The 20836-nt window shown below is 39.9% G+C and overlaps 1 long non-coding RNA gene across 1 annotated transcript; it reads left to right on the top strand.

The window, feature by feature from the left end:
- Window positions 1-1589: 1589 nt before the first annotated feature.
- Window positions 1590-19922, top strand: LOC120399551. The gene is made up of 3 exons (XR_005595221.1): window positions 1590-1890; window positions 13871-14055; window positions 19202-19922. It is a non-coding gene; the product is annotated as an uncharacterized LOC120399551 (long non-coding RNA).
- The last annotated feature ends 914 nt before the right edge of the window (window positions 19923-20836 follow it).

Genomic DNA, 20836 nt, shown 5'->3' with positions numbered 1-20836 from the left:
TACAAATAATTGTGCCACAATTATGCCAGGGGTGTAAAGAAGTGTCTTACCTTTCTAGCATTACTCTTTAGTTTCCCACAAGTTCCTCCTCAGTTTTTTAAACTCAAGGCGATTTCCTTGTTGCAGTTTGCCTCAGTTTCTCTTTTTGTACCATATGGTTAGAACATCCAGCCAAAGCATAAATTTTCCCCTCTACAGGGCAAATAAAAAACATCCAAGCTACAAAGTAATTCTTTAGATCTCCTCAGGCTCAATAGTCCTTCAGCCCCCTTGAAGCAGATTTGTTCAACAGTAATCATGATTTACCCTCCCAAGGCTAAACAGTTGCTTCCTTGACTCTCCCTGGGCTACAGGGCTGGTGCACTCACTTACCATCCACAGCCTAAACCATTTCTTCACCTTCTCCAGGCTTACAGTCTTGAACCTCATTGATGAAAGACTTCAATAGTCATTTAGCTTACCTAATGTTAAACAGCTCTTTTAGTAAACTGTTCGATATTACACAGCCTTCCCATAGTCAAGCCTTTCTAATTCTTGATGCTGGAGAGCAAAAGAAGATTTTCTGCCTCCCTCTCTGGAAACACTGGACTTAGGCCCTTAATTAAGGACAGGTGCAACCATTAGGCCTAAAGCCCACAGCATTACTTTAATTGCGCCAAGCCTTTTCCTTCAGTTGCTTCCCCTGTTTTCTATACCTAGGCTTCTTCAGAAGCCATTATTGACAACCTTTTTAAGGTTGTTTCCCCATTTCTCTTGTAGAGAACCTTAACTGTTTTCTGATCTCTAATATGTTTGAGGTTCAGGCAGCTCTTTTGTAATCCTGCTGTTACATGAGACACACTCCCATCAGTCCCTATAGATGTATTATCTTTATTTAGAGATTAAATTGAGGTTGGCGGTACTTGACTTCTAGTCTTCCTTAAAAGGCAAGTGCACACCCAGTAAGAAGGTGAAAATGACACCATTTAGACTTCCAGCTCTTACTGTGTCCTCTAAACAGCTGTATTGTCAATCTCAAAAATCATGATTCAGACCACAACAAAACATGATTGGTCCCAAAATTAGGCTTTTAAAAAATAATTATAGTTTGTTTTTTCTGGTCTGAGTTTTAATTTTTGGACTCCCCCTGCCCACCCAGGGTGTGCTTGAGAATTAGTTTTGCTAGCTCTCCCAAATGTATACAGGCAAGTGAGTCTGCTCCCAGCGGCTGGTGCTCTCACAGCTACCTGAGGGTGAAGAGTTTCCAGCTTCTTCCCCAGCCCCAAATTCTATTTAATTAAATCTGTGTTCTCCCCACAGCTGCCTGTTCCTTAGCCCATCAATTAATTATGCACTCCTCAGTCCCCACAGCTACTTGTTGCCAGCTCCCTTGTCAACTCTATAACCCTAGCTTCATATCTGTCTGTCCCCTCATCCATCCATTAATTCTGCTCCAGTCCCTCACCTGCCCATCCCCCAGCCTATTAGTTAATTATTCACCTCCAGCCCCCACATCAATTCTGTGCCCCCAGGTTCACCTCTACAGCTGCAGGTGGAGGTTCTGTGGTAAGAAGGCCCACACTTTAAGTTACCTAAGTTTACAAAAATCCAAATAAGTCTGTTACATGAAATTGTTTATAAAAAACAGCAAAAGCTGGAGACAAATGCATCACTGAACTCCCCCAAAACTCTGCACAGCTACTATCTAATATCCCATGGCACCTAAATTTCTGCCAGTGAGCATGTGCCCAGCCGCTTCAGTCTAGGTGCCCAGCTCATGCCTAAGTCCCAGCAGGATCATCAAGCTAGTTGGTTTCCTATCTATTTTGTCTGCAGAACCCACACAAAATGGAAGAGGAAGAGGACTCTCTTCTAACCTTTTGTCCAGTGGTTAGGGCACTCACCAGAGAGGTAGGTAACCCAGGTTTAATTACCCCTCTGCTTGGTTGTGAACTGGATCTTTCACTTCACAACTATGTGCCCTTTCACTGGGCTTTGGGCTAGTCTGGTAAAGCCTCTCTCAGTCTCTCCCATTGAAGCTGTTCCAATTTGTGTACCTAATTAAATATATTTTGGGCTAGAGAGAGACTGTGAAAATGACTCTATAGTCCTGTAGCTACCCAGTGAAAAATGCAAGTGCACATCAAGAGGAAGGGGAGAGAATCTCAGTCTATTACATCCCAGGTGAATTTTCTAACCACTGGGCACAAGGCTGTAAGACAGTCCTCTTCCACGGTGTTTCTGGGAAAAACTGGCTTAGGTGTCTGACTCCAGTTTGCAGCTGTGGATCCCAAGCAGACATAAGTCCTTGAGAGAGTTGGGGCCTAGGTCCCTCTTCAGCATTTCCTAGTGGCTAGTTCAAGCAGCTCTCCACTGCAAATCCTCAAGTATCAGAGGGGTAGCTGTGTTAGTCTGGATCTATAAAAGCAGCAAAGAGTCTTGTGGCATCTTATAGACTAACAGACGTATTGGAGCATGAGCTTTTGTGGGTGAATACCCACTTCGTCGGATGCATGTAGTGGAAATTTCCAGGGGAAGGTATATATATGCAAGCAAATATATACTGCAAATCCTGGCTTTGTGGATCCCATTCTTAAGCATTGTAGAGGGACCCTAGATGCCAAACAGGGCCGCCCAGAGGATTCAGGGAGCCTGGGGCAAAGCAGGGGACCTGCGGCACTTGTACTCACCCGGCAGCGGTCTGGGTCTTCAGTGGCATTTTGGTGGCAGGGGGCCCTTCAGTCGCTCCGCATCTTTGGCAGCACTGAAGGGCTTCCCACTGCCGAAATGCCGCCGAAGACCTGAACCGTTGCAGGTCCAGGGCTCGTGGGGTCTGGGGCAACTTGCCCCACTTGCCCTCCCCTCTGGGCGGCCCTGGTGCCTAAATCTGGGCTGTGGATTCCACTGGGTGGCAAGGCACCTACAAGTTAGAGTATTGCTACACTGAACTGTGTGTTGTACCTATGTTTCTCCAGCAGCAAAGCTGCAACTCAGAGCCAGCACCAGAGACACAAGCTGCATTTTCTGTTTTTGCAATTTTTTTCTCTCCCATTTTGTGTGTGTTTGTCTTGTTTTGTCTTCAGAAAAACAGAATTGGACTTTAACAACAAAAGCTCCAGACCATGCCAACTAACTTCTGTTTCTCCCTAAAAGAACATTTATTACCATCTTTAATATTGCCTAATAGACTGCCAAACAAGGGGTTCATAGAACCATAAGATTAGAAGGGGCTGCAAGGGTCATCTAGTCTAACCCCCTGCCCAGATGCAGGATTTGTTGAGTCTAAACCATCCAAGACAGATGGCGATCCAGCTGTTAGGGGGCTTATTTCTTCACCCGCTCACTTCCCTAGTCCTCACATGAACAGAGAGCAACAATACCCAAAGTCGAAAGGTGCAAACAATTTGATGTTTATTGGGGTGAATTTCCAGTTTCCATGATTCCAGTTTCCTTCCTCAGTGTCCCCCTTCCCAGCTCTGACACCACAGAGCCTTGCCTGTGTCCCTGTGATTGACCGCAGACTATATAGTAAAACTTGAGTTCTGCTTAGCTATACCTTAACCAATCATTTTACTGAAATTTAACAAACCAATCCTAACACATTGTAACATGATTATTTAACCAATTATATCCCACCACCTTAATTGGTTTACACCCAACATAAGTACTTATACAGCAGACAGAAACAATCACAGAACCAGACAGAGATCATACAGACAAACAATAGGGAAGTAGACACTACAGTGATAGAACAATACAGAAATGAGGATTTCACATCCCAGCTATTGATAAGTGAGTTCTTGCCAGACAGGATGCTATCAAACTCAATTTCCTTTGACATCTTCTAGGCTCTTCCCTTTCTCTGGAGGTGACAGGAATATCAGGACAGGATTGTATTCCTAACAGCCCAATAGCACTTTATTTTAATGTGACTAGTTTGGAATGTGAGGATGTGACCATACACTTCCCAGCTTATGGCTGCCTCTGCTACTTAGCACAAGGCTTTAGCCTAAGAACAGGGCCTTAGACTGTCACAGTAAGAGAAGGCCCTTACACAGACAGACAGTGATTTTGATTCTTTCTTTTACACCTCTATAACTATCTTAGTGATAAGAATACACCTACATTCTTAAAGTATAGGCCTTTGCAGACAGGCCTGAATATAGATATCCTAACTCTCCACCCCCTTTTTTTTTCTTTTTCTTTTGGGATCCTCCTGCCCAAGTATCCCTGGAAAAGCAAAGGACATATGGCAACATATTTCCTGATAGGGCCGTGCATCAAGGTAGAAGGTGTCGATATTCCATTTGTCCCACTGCCCCTTGTGTAGTACAGTGCCCTGCACCTTCTCTCATACGGGCATACTACACCTATTCCAATTATAGTGGGCCCGAGAAGGTTGGGTCCGGGTTGTCTAGTACACTGCGGCGGGGGAGGGCTTACTACATTACTTATAGGTTATAATCAGTGGCTGTTTTCTAGGAGGTTGTGCCCCCCTTGATCATTTCCATATGCAGCGTAACACAAATACAGTTAATAAAACACCAGCTGCTATGATAATCCACAGCAACACTGAGTCCTGACCACTGCAGTATGGTCCAACATCCGAGCCACGACCAAAACACTGCCTCTCCTCTTTCAACAGGGTCAAGATCTTAATGTGTCCAGTTGCTGGCAGTTGCAACAAGTTGCCCCTGCAGGTTTTGCATGCTTTTGTCCATATTATAAGTCCACTGAATGTCCACAGAGAAATGGGTTATTGTCCAAACCAACTTAATCATGTGGTATGGAATCAGGCAGTATGCCCCGGTTTGATTATTCAGAGCAATAAGATTTACAGATCCATTTGTGCACCAAAGTCCAGATAGCAGCATATAGATGTGTTTAGTTTGGTTATGGGCTAGGGTAATTGTGCCCTCAGTAATATGTACATTTCCTCAAAACACTCATACACATACACCCAACTGTCCACCCCATCCATAGGCCATGGATCCTGCTCCTCCACAGTCATAGGAGAGGGACACATCCAAATATCTTCTCTGGATTTACACCAATTTACATGCCCCTCCATTGATTCCCAGTGAGCTCCTCCCTTTCTCATTATTTCCATAGGGCTTGTGGGGCCCACCTTAGTTGCTGTTCTATTTCCAGGCACCATGGTAGCTATTACACAGGTGCTGGCCTGCTGGTTGAGCATTTTGCATTCCCATACACATCTCGCGCCCCCCCTTCTCCCCCCAGTTTCTCTACATCCTTTCTATACATTGGTGAAGAAAATCAGGCACAGTACTCCAACTGAGGCCTAACCAGCACTGAGTAGAGTGGTACTATCACCTCCCATGACTTACATGCTGTGCCTCTATTAATGCAACCTAAAATTGCATTTGCTTTTTCTGCAACAGCATCACATTGCTGACTCATGTTGAGGTTGTGATCCATCACATCTCTCAAATCCTTCTCAGCACTGCTACTGCCAAGCCAATTATCCCCTATTCTGTATTTGTGCATTTGTTTTTCTTGCCTAAGTGTAGTACCTTATGTTTGTCTTTGTTGAATTTCATTGTTTTGTCTATAGCCCAGTTCTCCAATTTATCAAGGTCCCTTTGAATTTTAGTTCTGTCCTCCAAAGTGTTGCTGGGACAGAAAGTGTGGGGGGAGGAAAGAGGGAGATGCAAATCTATTTTTCATAAGGAGGGACAGAGCCACCATGAGCTCTCTTTCCTCCATGCTCCTGTTATGTAGACTGCCTTAACTTCTAAAAAGAAATCAGCAAGGAGCCCATGTCCTGAAGAAATCAGGGGCAGTATGCCAAAACTAAACTCAGGGTGACTGCATGTCATGTTCTCACAGTGGAAACATTAACTCATGAATCACATCTCAGTGGCTACCCAAAAATAAATGTTTAAAGATCTGTGGTTACTAGGACACAAATACTTCAAGTTTGAAAATCTTCATTTATACTAGATATCTTTTTCTAGGAAACTGGACTTTTACATCTGGCAACATTAGAAAGACTAATAGTTAAAAAGATGTAATTCTAACAATTTCAAAGGTATCTGGTGTCTTCTATAACTGTAGACTACTGTAGCTTTATTATTAATTATTATTACTTTAAAATATGGGAGTGTACAAAATATGCTAGGCCCTTTTCATATACAGGAAATAATCACAGTTTCCCTCCTATTAACATAGATTCAGAGATTATAAAGATCATCTAATCTGACCTCCTGTATAACACAGGCCATAGAACTTCCTCAAAATAATCCCTCAAACAGATATTTTAGAAAACTATCGAAATTTGTTTTAAAAGTTGTCAGTGATGGAGAATCCACCATCACCTTGTTTTGGTTAAGATAAAAAAGATGGAGCTCCTTGGGTCTATCATTATAAATCCTTTAATCATTCTTGTGGCTCTTCTCTGAACCCTCTCCAATTTTTCGAACATCTTTCTTAAACTGTGAACACCAGAACTGGACACAGTATTCCATCAGCAGTTGCCAAATGCCGAGGTAAAATAATTTTTCTTCTCCTACTTGAGATTGCCCTGTTTATGCATCCAAGGATTGCATTAGCTCTTTTGGCCTCAGTGTTACATTGGGAGCTCACGTTCAGCTGGCTATTCACCATGATCCCCAAATATTTTTCATAGTCACTGCTTTCCAGGATATAGTCACCCATCTGGTAAGTATGGCATACAGTCTTCATTCCTAAATGTATACATTTACATTTAGCTTCATTAATATATATATATATATATTGTTTGCTTGTGCTCAGTTTAGTAAGCAATCCAGATTGCTTTCTATCAGTGACTTGTCCTCTTCATTATTTATCACTCCCCCAATAGAAATACAACTGTTCAGTGAAGATTCCCTTTTTACAATTAAATTTTGAGACCTATCAGCTAGCTAGCTTTTAATTCATTTAATGTGTGCCATGTTATAGCTCTCATTCTAGGTTTTTAATCAAAATGTGGTGAGGTGCTTAAATCAACCAAAGTCAAGTAAATGATCAAAAAGACAAAGATATTCCCTACTTCACAAGAGTGTTGTTAGTATAAATATATTAGAGATTGTGAGGTGCTCAGGTACCATGGTAATAGGGTCCGTATAAGTACCTACCATAAATAAATAATGGGGTGAGGGAAAGGTCTATATCATAGAAGTAAAGTGATCAGGGTAATGAAAAGATAATATTTTATTAGTTACTTCTTTGTTTCGTTTTGTTTAAGTTAAAAACCTCAAATTCTCTTTCTTCCCCTGACCTCCACAATCCAGACTCTCTCACCATTCCCCCATCCTGATTCCCACCTTTCCTCCCAACTTTCAAATGTTTTCCTCCATCTGAATGAGATGTTCACTCACAAGATAAATAATTAAAATAGATAAAAAGACAAACCAACCTTATTGTCTGCTTTTTCTTGTCACCAATAAAGTACATGGAGTTTAATGACAATAAAATAGATAATAAAAAGAAAGTATAGTGTCCCGTGAATAATCCCCCCAGATTTCTGAATCAAAGAAACCAAATACCTCTTCCCTCCCTGAGAAGTTATTTCTCCAAATCTAAACTGCGTGCAGCATATGTGGGGACAGGACCTTCGGAGGGTAGTCCGAGCTATGTACACTGTATACCCAGTGCAGGTAGTATTAATAAATCTTAGTTATGTACCATATTATCAAATCTCAGTTCAAATTTAGGGAGTAACTGGTAACTAGGGGCTCAGATTACAGTGAATACAACTTTTGTGTCATGAATCGTATCAGTTGTGAGATAAACCAAATAATAGAAGGTACAGAATTCTAAAGAGAAAATTATTGATGCTATAAGTCAAATTAGGTCAATATGGTGAAAATTCACAGGTGGTCAGAGGTATTTTAGCCAAAGTGTTCTTTCACGGTATGAGATAAAGAGAAACTAGGTTGTGAGATATCACTGATAAATATCTCCAGGGAGAACAGTAAAAAACAGACATAACGCTCACACAATCACAACCTTAGGATCATCCACAAATGTAATTTATTTGATGTTTACTGTTTTTTCTAGATAACTAATGACAAATAACACTTGATTGCTGTAGTACAGCTCAATACTTTGCGCTTTGTTTATAGTCAAATTGACTTGAATTAACGTTTAAAGTAAGGGTTTTGTGGCAGTCTCAAATACCTTATCTGATATATTACATTTACTGTGTTTCTCTGTAGAGATGTTTGGAAAGCTTTCAATTGAATGTTTTTCTGTCAGAAAAGGCTAGTTAGTCAAAAGCAAATTATTTTGCCAAAAAGTATAAATTTTGGCAAAAATTATTTTTGAAACACTCTCCCCTTGACAGGAAGCATTGCAATAATGTTGAAGTGTTTCTACTCACCATTTTCACAATGGGGTATTTTTATTTTTCATTTCAAAATGACTTCACTTTGAAATTTCTTTTAACTTATATTAAAAAAAAAAAAGAAAGAATATCAAAAATGGAATGACTCTGATTTCATCAAAATGAAACCATTCAACCAACCCCAATTTTTTTACCAGAATTTTGTTTCATGGGAAATGTTGAAATTTGTGTTTTCATTTAAAAATGAAAAAATATTCCAAACTCATGTATTTTTCCATCAAGTATATAATCCCTCAGACATGTCCCTCTCCCTCCCCTAGCTTTACCTCTCTCATCTACTAATTTTGGTCATCTATCAAATAAAACAATCAATTTTGTCTGGCAAGGTTTTTTCTTTGTAATCCCTTTAAATTACAGTTTGTGGCACCATTATTCTCTACAAGGTTAGTGATGTTAATGCATAACAGCCCATATTAACTTCAGTTGGGCCAATCCCAAATCCTCTTAATAAACCACAGAAACTGCCATACTGGGTCAAACCAATAGTCCATCTAGTTCAGTATCCTGTCTCCGATGGTGTCCAGGACCAGAGCTTCAGGAGAAATGTACAGAATAGGACAATTGGAGTGATCCATTCATGTCTTCCGCTCCTGGCTTCTGGCAATCAGAGATTTAGGGTCACCCCATTTCCATCCTTGACCACCTTGTCTAATAGCCATTGATGGACCTAACTTCAATAAATTGCATCCAGGGCCAATGAGTCTCTGTTAAAGGCAGTTACTAAATTACTACATATTTAATTACATTCCTGTGTAATTCCTTCCCAATGTGCAATTTACATCTTAAATATTGTTTCCAGAGCTATTTTTAATACACTTTTATACTATACACACCCACCTGTCACTTAAAATTCAGTTATTAGAAACCACAATATTTTACTGTAATAGTTCCTTTTTACACCTTGTACCTTGTGAAAGCTTTTACCTTCCTCCTGGGAATGCATAAGTAAACATCCCTCTTATCGCTAAAGTGGCTGACATTTCATCTTTCATAACACAACAGTAAACTCACTACAATTTATAGACCAAATACAATTTATGTTGGATGGCCAGCCATGGACAGTCATACGCATGTATGCCACTGATTCTGGATTCACACACAGTCCCACAGCTGCCAACTTTCACACGGTAAATAAGCACCCCGACTTTCACACTAAGCCAAAAATCAAGCTAATACCATTTCAAAACAAGGCCAAAACAAGCCAATCTATAAGACCCCCAAAACTCTATGTGACTAGATCCCCCAGGTGTGCAGTCTGGGACTGTGGTGGGCTTGCTGTGCACCCCTGACTCTCCCCGCCCCTTGCCCCTGCTTGCCCACCCTCTTACCCCTGCGTGCCAGGAGCCGATCAAAATAAATAAATAAATACATTTTTAAAAAGAAGCAACAAGCTACAAGCCAAACAAGCAACAAGCTACCAGCCAAAAACTAACCAACAAGCTACTCACAGGCCGATGAAGCCAAAAACACACAAAAGCACAGTCCCCTTCTCTGCATCTTCAGCCACCTGGTGTAGCCTTCCTGAATCTCCGCTGTGTCTTATTACATGTAATCTCAAAACAGATCTTTTAGTAATCTTATTTCTTTCTCCTGCTTTCATTTTTTAAATGTTAACTTTATATTTCTATTATTACTCTGAAGGCATTTTGTTATACACTTTGTAAGAAAAAGACTATGACAATAAATCGATGTACTACTCTGGATTAGTACTACTCTGCTGCTTTCCTTATTAAAAGTCTAAGTGAGCATTCACATTTAAAGCCAGATGTTTGCCAGGTTGAATAAGAGGTGTCTCAATGCTATGATGCATTGGTTCTCACTGCTATGCTATGATTTTCACTGCTGTGATCTTCTTTGCATTTGGTGTGTAATTACTTGGACTCAGAGTCAGCTAACAGTGAACCATGTGACTAAGTACAGTTCATGGAGGATAAGCCATTAAGGTTGTGCTTCACTTTTGAATCCAGATATGAATAGCCTGCATGAATCTGAGTTTTTCAGGACTGGCTGTAGAAATGCATTTTGGAGCATCTTCATAGCTGTAACAATATGAACTGAATACCAAGTAGGAAGACAATTGGTTTGTTCCTTAAACAATATCTGCTCAGCCAAAACGATGACATGTTGAAAGTATTCTATGCCTTGGGCACTCAAAATAATGTACGGTGTGCGGAGAAAGGAGTTCTTCATTTGAGTAACCATGTCCCCTTGAACACCAGGAATGTCCCTCCTTTCAGGATGTTTTCTGAATAGCATTGGTCTTATTGATTTTCAGAACCAGTGTTATGTCAAGGTATCTGTAAAGCCCGACACACTGGCGACTGAAGGAGATATTGAGTAGCTGAGCCAATAAAATTAAGAGCCAGCATGTAGGGCAAAGACAACCCTATGACATGGTAATATACTGCTCTCCTCTGCCTTAAAACTTTGTCATGAGCCTTTATCCCCTCTTCCTGCATGGGTTCTTAAACCTGCCTTCACCAGTATAGGGAGTCAGATACACACTGAGAAATTACTTTGCTGAGAAGGGGTAGAGAAGAAATCCCCTCATGAACACCTCCCTCAACTCATTGCTCAAATTTCTACTTTGGCTAATTTAGCATGTACTCAAGTTCCTGTCCAAATTTTGGAACAAACCTCCCAGTCTAAATGCAAATATCAACCTCTGTGACAAGTGCTTCCTCTAGCATCAGATTAAGTTTTCCTCACTGCAAGACTGTTCAAAAGCAAAGAAGGATTTAGTAGGCATAAATCGGTTTTCCCCGATGGTTGTCTTATAGCTGATTTGTAGACTGGAAACCAGATAGAGCTTTCTGTGCAAGTCCATCATTGCTTTCCTCTATTTCCTTTGCTCACTTCATTTCCAAGAAAAGAGAGGTAGTGGCATGACTAAATTCTAGTAATTCCATTGCCAATAAATAGGCAGTGCAGGCCAGTCAGTTCTAATCCTCAAGAAATGAGGCTGAATCCTGTAGCAATAACCATATTGAATAAGCCATCACACACTATCTTTTTGTTTCTAAGAGACTGCATTTCATCTTCAAATTAATAAGAATTATGTACAGAAGCTCTTCTTGTCCAAACCAATTTCCTCTTGTAGTTTTCTTTTCTGTTCAAATCCCTAGCCAGCAGTCATGTAGAGATAAAAAACTCCTGAAGCTGCTCTGCTTTTTAAATCCAGTGACACAGGCAGCACTTCATGGACAGCCCCAAAAGCACACCAAAAAAGTCACTCGCTGATTGGATTGACACGTCCCATCCCATAAATCGTCACTAAGCACTAATGATCATCTGTAAAGTCATCCGCATATAGGAAAATAGAGCTTTTACTAGGATTTGTGTCAATGCTAAAAATAGTACATACTGGGAAGAAACGTAATAGTTTTTCCTTTTTTAAAAAAAATTTAAGAGTATAGACGTTGCAATATCTGTAACCTATTTTTTGCTTGGACAATTGCAGCCAAATTCACTTTAGCTCTCGTATACAGTTCTGAAATGAACTCTCATAAACCAATTCCAGAGGCGTATATTACTTGTTTGTGCTACAGTGGGTCATGCCAGTCTATGATTGGCCTGAGGTAGAACTAATATTTCCAATTCTGCATGCTGTAATGTTTGCATGCCCGTATAAAATGACATGTTGGTTTTGGTGTAATCTCTATGGACATCAAATGTTATTATAGTGCAGGGAAGATTTCATAAAAAGGTATTGATCCACTCACTGAATGTTGTGTCATGTACTTGGCTCAAAGTTGTTATTATAATTTGTAGTGCCTAGGAGCCCCAGGTCGTCATTGTGCTAGGTGCTGTACAACAAAAAGATGGTCCATGGTCCAAAAAGACAATAGATGGATGCAGCCAAATGGCAGAGTACAAGAAAACAATGAGACAGTACAAATGGAAATGAATGGCTGAAGTTTTCCTCTAAAGTTCATTGTTATGAAGCAGCATACACATAATATGTGTTTTTGCTGAGATTCACTGCCTAATGGCTTTGAATGCTTCATTGCATCACATGCCATGCAACACCATCTACTTATCTGCAATCTTTGGCTATAAATTTGTGTCTCTTAATATCACTCCTCATTTTGGAACTTGATTCACGTTATCTAAGTTTAATTCTGACAACCCCTGTTTGTTATCCCATCAATGTTCTCCTTATGAAGTCAAAACTTCCACTGGGAGCAATGCGAGGATTATCTGCATTAGGACTGCTGGAATGGATAGCCATAATGTTTACTGTTTTAGTGGGTATGAGTGATGCTCATATGAAGCTGACAAATTATACATCCAAACCCCACAAAATATTTATCAACTTATCCATGTCCTGATGAGAAAACATAGTTTTCTGTGTTATGGGGAATTAAGGGAATTTTGTACAACACGTGCCCTATAGTGAGATGTACATCTGAAAGATACCTATGGACAACAGCAAGCTTGCCAATGGCTTCCACCTGTGCTTTGAGCATTAATCAGGGATATAATACAAATCCCAAAATGTAAGTCTGAGTCAGAAATGGCTGATGCTTTTCTTCAAATCAAGGAAGAGGATATCATTTCTGTAATTTCTCCTGGCTAATTTGTGCTACTACCTCTCTCCTGTCTTGAAAAAGCCTTAGTCAGTGATATGCAGCATGCTACCTTGATGAAAACCATATAAATACCAAGGTAAGTAGATATATCACTAGATAGGAATAATATAGTCATGTCTGTGTTCATTGTCTGATCCCAATGACCTGAGAAGTCATCTCCAATGCAAGTGATATTCTCTGAGAAGTAGGGTAATAGTTCTGGTCTTTGAAGTTGAAAGGAGTCATACTGGATTGTCAGCACAATTCATGGTGCTGAACAGTTCAGCTGGGGCATAATCTAGCAGCTGCTACAGTGGAGGCAAAAGGATTTCCTGGTTTCTTCAACAGCCTTGGTGTAGGCTTTCAAGGATTCCTTATGTCTTCTTGAATTTGCCCATGCTTTCTGCTACCAGTAACACTTGATTTTTGTTCCTTTGTGCTGCTTCTGTCACATCATCAAAGAGCCATGGAGATTCATGGAGCAATCAGAAAGGTGTGGATACTTCAATTAAAAATATTAATGGCTAGTGTTAGTGAGCTGTCAGTGAATCATTAAGTGTCCTATTACGTGGCTTTTGGTGAGGTGGAATTACCTAAGGCATATTTTGGAATTTGAATGGCAGTTGAAGAGAGGCCCCCACTCTGTTTCCTAATGAGATGGATAGGAAGAGACAGTGAGGAGTTGTCTGTGTCAGGACCTCAAAGATCCCAGACCTAGGAAGTGCAGCAGTTGAGCTAGTTCCTGTGTGGGTGGTAAAGGGTCCTACTCTGCTTCCTGCTGGAGGAGCGCTGTACTGCTTTATCCTGCTATTCCCTCCCTCCTAACTACAAAGACATCAATCAATCCGTGAGGATTACTTTGATACTATAGGTTCAGTATTATTGTATGTTAATGCACTAATGGTACTGTATCACCTTTTCATGTTCTCAGACAGCACTGGGGAGTTAGAGCGACACAGAAATAAATTGGAAGTGAAACTTAAGAGACCAAGCTAAGCAGGAGGCAGAAGAGTCCAGGCAGAAGACAGATGAGACCAGCCACAAAGAGCAACCCCAAGAGAGGAAAAGGAAACTACCTGCCTAACATTTAGCAAAAGCTCACTGAAGAGGCAAGGGGTAAGTATACCAGTCTCAACACTGAATGAACTTCTAATACTCAGATAACATAGTGATAGGCACCATATAAGAACCTGAACAGAACAGACTTTTGAAGTTTTATCCAACAGAGCATCGCAATTTTAAAGTAGTCAGAAGAACACTGGATAAGTGATAAACATCTGAGGCATCACTGTGGCACTTAGCTAGTTTGCATGAGGGACAGTGTGGAGATGCACTTCTCTCAAAGGAAATTACAGGAGGTCATCCTTGTCAAGCACAATGCACAGAGTCTCCTTGTGAGCTCTCCCTCCTTTGCACTGTTGGGATAGGCACAGTCTGGCCTCTCACATTTTTTTTAAATGATTTGTTGATGTAGAGTGTGTCAGAGATGTACACTAATATATTTAGCCTGCTACCAAAACCTTGGCCACTAAAGCCACAAAATGTATGAGATTATAACTATATTTACCAAATTAGCATTGCCCTGTCCTTTCATTGTATTTCTGTAAAGGTCTCAAATTTGTGTCTCTCCTCTAGTGTCAATAGATCCATGTTGGCCAAAAAGCAGGATGAGTGTGAGCATGCAGTTCAAGATCATGCCTTTGCTCAAGTGGAGTTGCCCATGGCACTTGGGGAAATCAGGGAATATCCTTATAGTAGGAAGAAGCATATTTCAGTGACCAATCAGATTACAGCTAGGTCCTCCATAGGGCCTTGAAAGAGCATTGTTCAAAATGGAGATCCAGTTGGATGATGTATATCCCGCCACTGGGATTTAGATGCACTCCATAGCATATAAACTCTGTATAGAAGCAGCACATGGATAATGTCTCAAGAAACTGGGCAATCCTCTCTGTAAGTTCACTCCTGGTACATTCTTATAACTCTATGGGAAAGTCAGTGGAGGGTGGTAACAGCCCTATTCCAGCCAGCTCTCATACCAGGCAAAGGGAAGGCACTTTCACAAGAGGTTCATAGCATGACAGGTCTGCTCATTTGTGTAAGATTGATGAAGAATGACAGGACAAGATCAGAATGTTTCCCAGGAAGATCACCAAGGAGCTGGCTGAAATTTATTCTTAAATGCGTGAAGCTTTATAACCACTGAGTCATGCAATCATTAGGCTAAAACGATACAGCTTGCCGGCTCGTGATTGACAAGCACCCTTCTCACAAATGGTGTGTGTAAGCGAACAGAAAATGTCTACACCTAACTGAGCAAGACCGTCAGAACACGGAGGGTAGCATATACAATCTCGTAGGCAAAGGGACAGAATAGTCAGCATGAGTAAAATTATGGACCTAGTTCTGGTAACTCTTATTGCAATAAAGTTGAGATCTTAAAATTGATTTCTTTCGGTGTTTAGAATTCCTCCAGACTTTGCCACAAAGTCTGTGTCAAGGTAGAATGCCCACTCCAATTTTTCAGTGTTGAGTCGCTTAAGAATAGGTTTTGAGAAATGAAGAGGGATGTGAACAGCCATCTGTGTCTATTGAAATGGGAAAGTTCCAACATAAAGGGTATAATGTGCAGTATAGTGATCACTATTTGCCTCCATTGAAACAGATAATGTTTCATAATCATTTTTACACACGTCTTACATGCGCACTCTCACCTTCTTCAGTCATAAGCAAAGGTATGTTCATGGAAAACATGAAAGGAAGGCATAAATGGCAAAGCAAGCAATATCCCCCTTTGCAAGTTCAGGTAAATACAGATGAATCTCTCCTCAGCTTTTAAATCTGATCACAAAAGACCAAGCAATGTACGGCATCCACATGGCAAAATGAAATCACACAAGCTGCATGTTGAGCTCAACCATAAAACTTATATATATATTTTTTAAAGTTATGCATCGTGTCCAGCTGCCATTTGAATTTCTCAACAGTACCAGGTTTTCCCCTTATACTAGACCAGCAGCACGGTGGCAGAGAATGCACGTATAATTCCTCAGTGGGCTCTGAACCAACTTGGTGAATGAACCATTGAGCCTTTGAACAAAATGAAATTAGATGAAATATGATGGAGTGTCTGGTTAACAAGCAATTTACTCCACTTCACAATACAGGAAAAAATCTCAATTCAGGAAAAGCGTGATTTTGACACAAGCTGTTTTTTTCATCAGGTGACCCTACCACTTTTGGTTTCAGTAGAATTGCACCCATTACAGGCAGATATAAATGTGGCCCTTTTTATATAGTACTCGCTAAGAAAAGATTAATACACTAAAGAGAATGGATCTGATTCTGTTCTCACACTGTTTCTACAACAATGTAAATGTAGACATTTCAGCGGAATTACACCTGATTTACATTTGTATGAATGAGATCAGTAATTTGTACTATAGACACATTGAAAATTTTCTAAATTAAAAATCTGAGTTCCATATTTTAATACTATAGTCAGGGACTATTCACATCACTCAGATCAAATGTGGGCTTATGTAGTGTAGAGTAGGCAGTCCATTTGTTGACCTATATTTCTTGCATTGGTGTGTGCTGTGAAATCCTTTACAATGAATGCTGATGAAGAATCGCACCCATTAAAAGCATACAAATCTAGCATACCTCCACCTAGTGAAATTTAATGACAACTTGTCTGTTGAATTAGCCTGTTCAGTGAATAAATCTGAAATGCACCAGTTATGCAAAGGCAATACATATATGGAAACTTTTTAAAAGACGTACATGCAGAAACATTTTTTTTGTATTTCTTGTATGAACGAATGAACTAGGTCTGACGTTTTTCACCTTTGCATAGGTTAAGAGGCTATTATTACTATTGATTACATCTATATAAACTTTTAATCACATAAACTGTGTCTGTGACCATGTGGAAAAGGAATATCATGCAAATTAATGTTTTGTGGATAGGAACAATATGGACAAGACCCTCAAATGGTATAAATTGGCATAGCTCCATTGACTTCACTGAAATCAGCATTCATTCATATTTGGTCTTCATCCTGCCTACAGGACTGTGCATAACAGTATATTTCTGGCTAATACAGCTCACATTTCCATCTGTCTAACTGCCTATGTCTCCCTTGGGGAAAAATATAGAGAGTGGGCCAATTTCTTCTCTAAGATACCCTGGTGAAACCCCATTGACTTGGCGAATGTGCTTTGACATAAAAAGGAAACAAAACTCCACGATTTTTTGGTGGGTGTTTCCATTGTTTTGGCTCACTCTAAAAATAATAGAACTAGCTAATGTCACAATATTTAGAAGTCATAGCTTTCCAAAGGCAAACAAGGTCACTGCTGGCATCTGAGCTGAGAGCCACGTCAGCACAAAGGATGGTAAAATATATTACCTTTACATTTTTCCAATTATAATTGAAATCCTTATGCACTGTAAGAGAAAATTTTTGCAGTTCTGACCTCATTGAGTACAATTACTTATTTGGGTTCCTATTCAGCTATCAGTGAAGTTACTGGCAAACTCCCTCCTCCCATGGACTTCAGTGGGAGCATTTTCTCAGGGTCATTATATTAGCCATTCTTACGCTCTAAGTGCTTGTTTCCCCAGTATAATAGGCAATGCCCCAGTTACTTTAATAATGTGTAGTGTTAAGAATCTATGACAGTTCAGACCTCTAATATAAAGGGCATCCTAGAATAAGCTTATTGACTCAGCAGATACATACAGCCTCCTAAGTGTAACACTTCAGTGATGAAAGAAAGTAGCTGCTGTATGTATGCTAATTGCACAGACATATAAATATCTTAAATGCAGGGCCTGATTCTTCATTAAATGGCTTGTTGTGTAATCATTTACATCAGTGCAATGTTAGTGAAAAATTGATGCAAAACATTGCCAAGGCAGAATGGTAGCAATTTACATCTATTTTCCATGCATTTTGCACTGGTATAAATGACTATTGAATGTGCAGGGCAATGGAGAACAAGACCCTAGAGGTTGAGTAGAAATAGATTCTCCCTACCTAAGGGGGACACTCAAAGCATCAAAAACTATGCATATACTAGACTGCAAAGATCCTTAAAATTATGGCTCCCTTAAGCCTTAAACACTGAGGAGGAAAGATGTTCCAGTGGCATGGGTGCAAACCTACCACCTCAAAGACACAAGTTAAATTCCTTGCTCTTTCTTGTATGACTAAGTATCTCTGTGCCCCCGATCCCTATGGAAATAATATTTTTTCTACCTCAGGGGTCTGTGAGAATAATTACATTGAAGATTGTGAGGTTCTCAGATATTATGGTAATTGGGGCTGTAACAGGGCACACTCCTGTATTCTTCTGCACACACAGACCACTAGGAGACTCTACTTATAAATACCATGTGAAGTTTGTTTACAGCATTCCCCCCCCACCACCTTTGCAGCATTGTCCAGCACCATATTTACAACTGCCTCAGTCCCCTAGGTCAAGGATAGGAAAGGTAGGTGATCTATCTTGGAGCTAACTATGGGGTCCCAGGTCTCCCACCCTTTCTTCCTCTGGCACTTCCTTCCTCGGCCTTTTCTACTTTCTGGGCTAATGGGTTAATTAGCTTTCTAGCTCTCTGCAGCCTGATGATGATCTCATCTATTACTAACTGGCGTTGCAGTGACCAGAGGGCTGGTTCAGCTTCTGTTGCCCAGCCCTCTATCACAGGGGCCATACCAGTATCGCTCACAGATTACATTGTACTTCTGTTGTACATGTAACTCAGCACATACCATGTTTCTGTTGCTTACTTTGTTATTGTAATTGCCTCTTGAATCTTCCCAAAATGTCAGTGCTAAATCAAATAAATGATGTTCTATTCTTAGGAATACAATATATTCAGCATTTATTTAAAAGAAAATTTGTTCTTATTGCTAAAAATATAGATTTGCCAAACAGCATGAGGAAAAAAAAACCTGTACTGCTAAACACCCTGTTAATAAGCCTAGGGAACAGATGAATATCCCATTGTTAGTGCTACTGCTAATGCTAACCTGCTGTGAGTAATGCATATTTGTGATGTCTTTCAAAACACTAACTCTGGAAGTGAGATTACAGTTTCAATGATCTTCTAATAAATAAAGCTAAATGACAATTTAAAATTTTTCAAAATTTCTACAAACTTTTTTGCTCTTTTAAAAATAATTCACAATATTATTTTTGTTTGTTTTTCAGTCAGCTTACTGAGTTTTTGTAACATTTAAAATTTCAGTGAAAATGGTCTGATGAGTTCTACTGCAAAGTCTGTGACATAGTTCCTGAAAAGCACTGATTTCTGGAGTTGGGGTTTCAAGGAACGCAGCAACCGGTTTGGGACATGGTAACCACAGAACAGGCCGAATGAAGTGAGTCCCAGACTGAAGTTGGGTCAGCTATTAAAGTCAATGAGAGTGTTATGGTACTTCCGCACACTTCCACAGGGTCTGAGAATCCATTTGAATCCCATGCTGTTATCATAAGCAATTTCTGTTTCCTGTGTTTAAAAGAATTACAATTGCACATTGAAATAAACAAAATGTTCAGCTTCAGACTGTGGGACAAGGCAGTGAAATCTGTTTTTTCCGCACTTCACTGTTCAGCTAGTGGGATTTAAGTTAATGTGACCTTGCACAAAACTAGGATTTTTTTTAAAGGAGTTCATTATGCTAAAAGTGTCATGGTGTATTCAGGAGTAGAGCTGGCTGGGAATTTTTCAACAAAATATTGTTGATTTTTGGCCAGAAAAAGCAAATTCCTCAAAACCTTTTGTGGAAATGACAATTTTGATTCCATTTCCATGAGGAAGCTTTCTTAGGCCCCAATGGAATAGTAAGAGAGATCTGCCCCAGAGTAGCCAAAAGTCCAGTGCTAAGGGCAACTCATCTGGGCTGAGTCAGAACAGGGATTTGAACCTAGGTCTCCTATGTCCCAGGTGAGTCCCCTAACGGATTATTCTGGGGTGGAGAGAGCATGTGCTTGGTCTTTCATATAGGTGTATTTTTGTTTTTCACTAAAAGTTTTGCAAGATCTCATTTGTATTCCTATGTGGAATAAAAACAAATGTCAAAACCTCAACATATTTGGCAAAATGGAATTCTTGTTTTCTTGCTAGCCATATCCAGCAGTGCTCAGACACCAGACAAAATCTGCAAACATAATTTTAAACGTTGTCTGGTGGTTTAGTTAGCATACTAATTGTGAAGCTGATGCTTCAATAGCATTAACTGGGCCTTTGCTTACAGATAGCTTCCATGTAAGTAATAATTAAGGTAACTGTGATGGCAAAAAAAAAAGAAGAAAAAAAAGAAAGAAAAAAGAATCCCTTCTGACAAATCAAAAGAGACAAGAACTTCCATACCTTTAATGGATGCCCATGGTCTCTTTTTTGCCCTGGGAAAGAAGGAATGGGTGCATTTGTTTGTTAATCCTCAGAGGTACAGAACTTGGACCATTGTTTCACTAGTGAGCCAAGCATAAAAGATTTTTCATCTCTAAGAAACAGACCATATTTTACAGCAGAATAAGATACAGAAACCTTGATAGGGAAGTACAGTAACTTGATGTAACGGAGAGAGACAGGGAGAGGTCAGCTAGCATGTCAAACTCAAGCAAACTTCTCTAACACTTGTCAGCACAGGTGCGAGAAAATTGATGTGTTCATTTATACCACATTAACATCTGTTGCCACAGTCCTCGGACAAAAATAAAATCAGCATAAGAAGCTGTGTGATTATATGTGACAACTTAGAAAATATTTGTCAACTTTAGTCATTGTCCTGTAGAGAGCATGAAATTTACAGAGCAGAAGTTAAAGCATCAAATTGCTGTTGATTCTGCTCTGTGTATTTACTGCAGCAAACAGTGAAAC

This window comes from Mauremys reevesii, linkage group 2 (assembly GCF_016161935.1).
Source record: "Mauremys reevesii isolate NIE-2019 linkage group 2, ASM1616193v1, whole genome shotgun sequence".
NCBI lineage: Eukaryota > Metazoa > Chordata > Testudines > Geoemydidae > Mauremys > Mauremys reevesii.
Note: the sequence above shows the minus strand (reverse complement) of the source record. Positions and strands in the feature narration are given on the sequence as shown.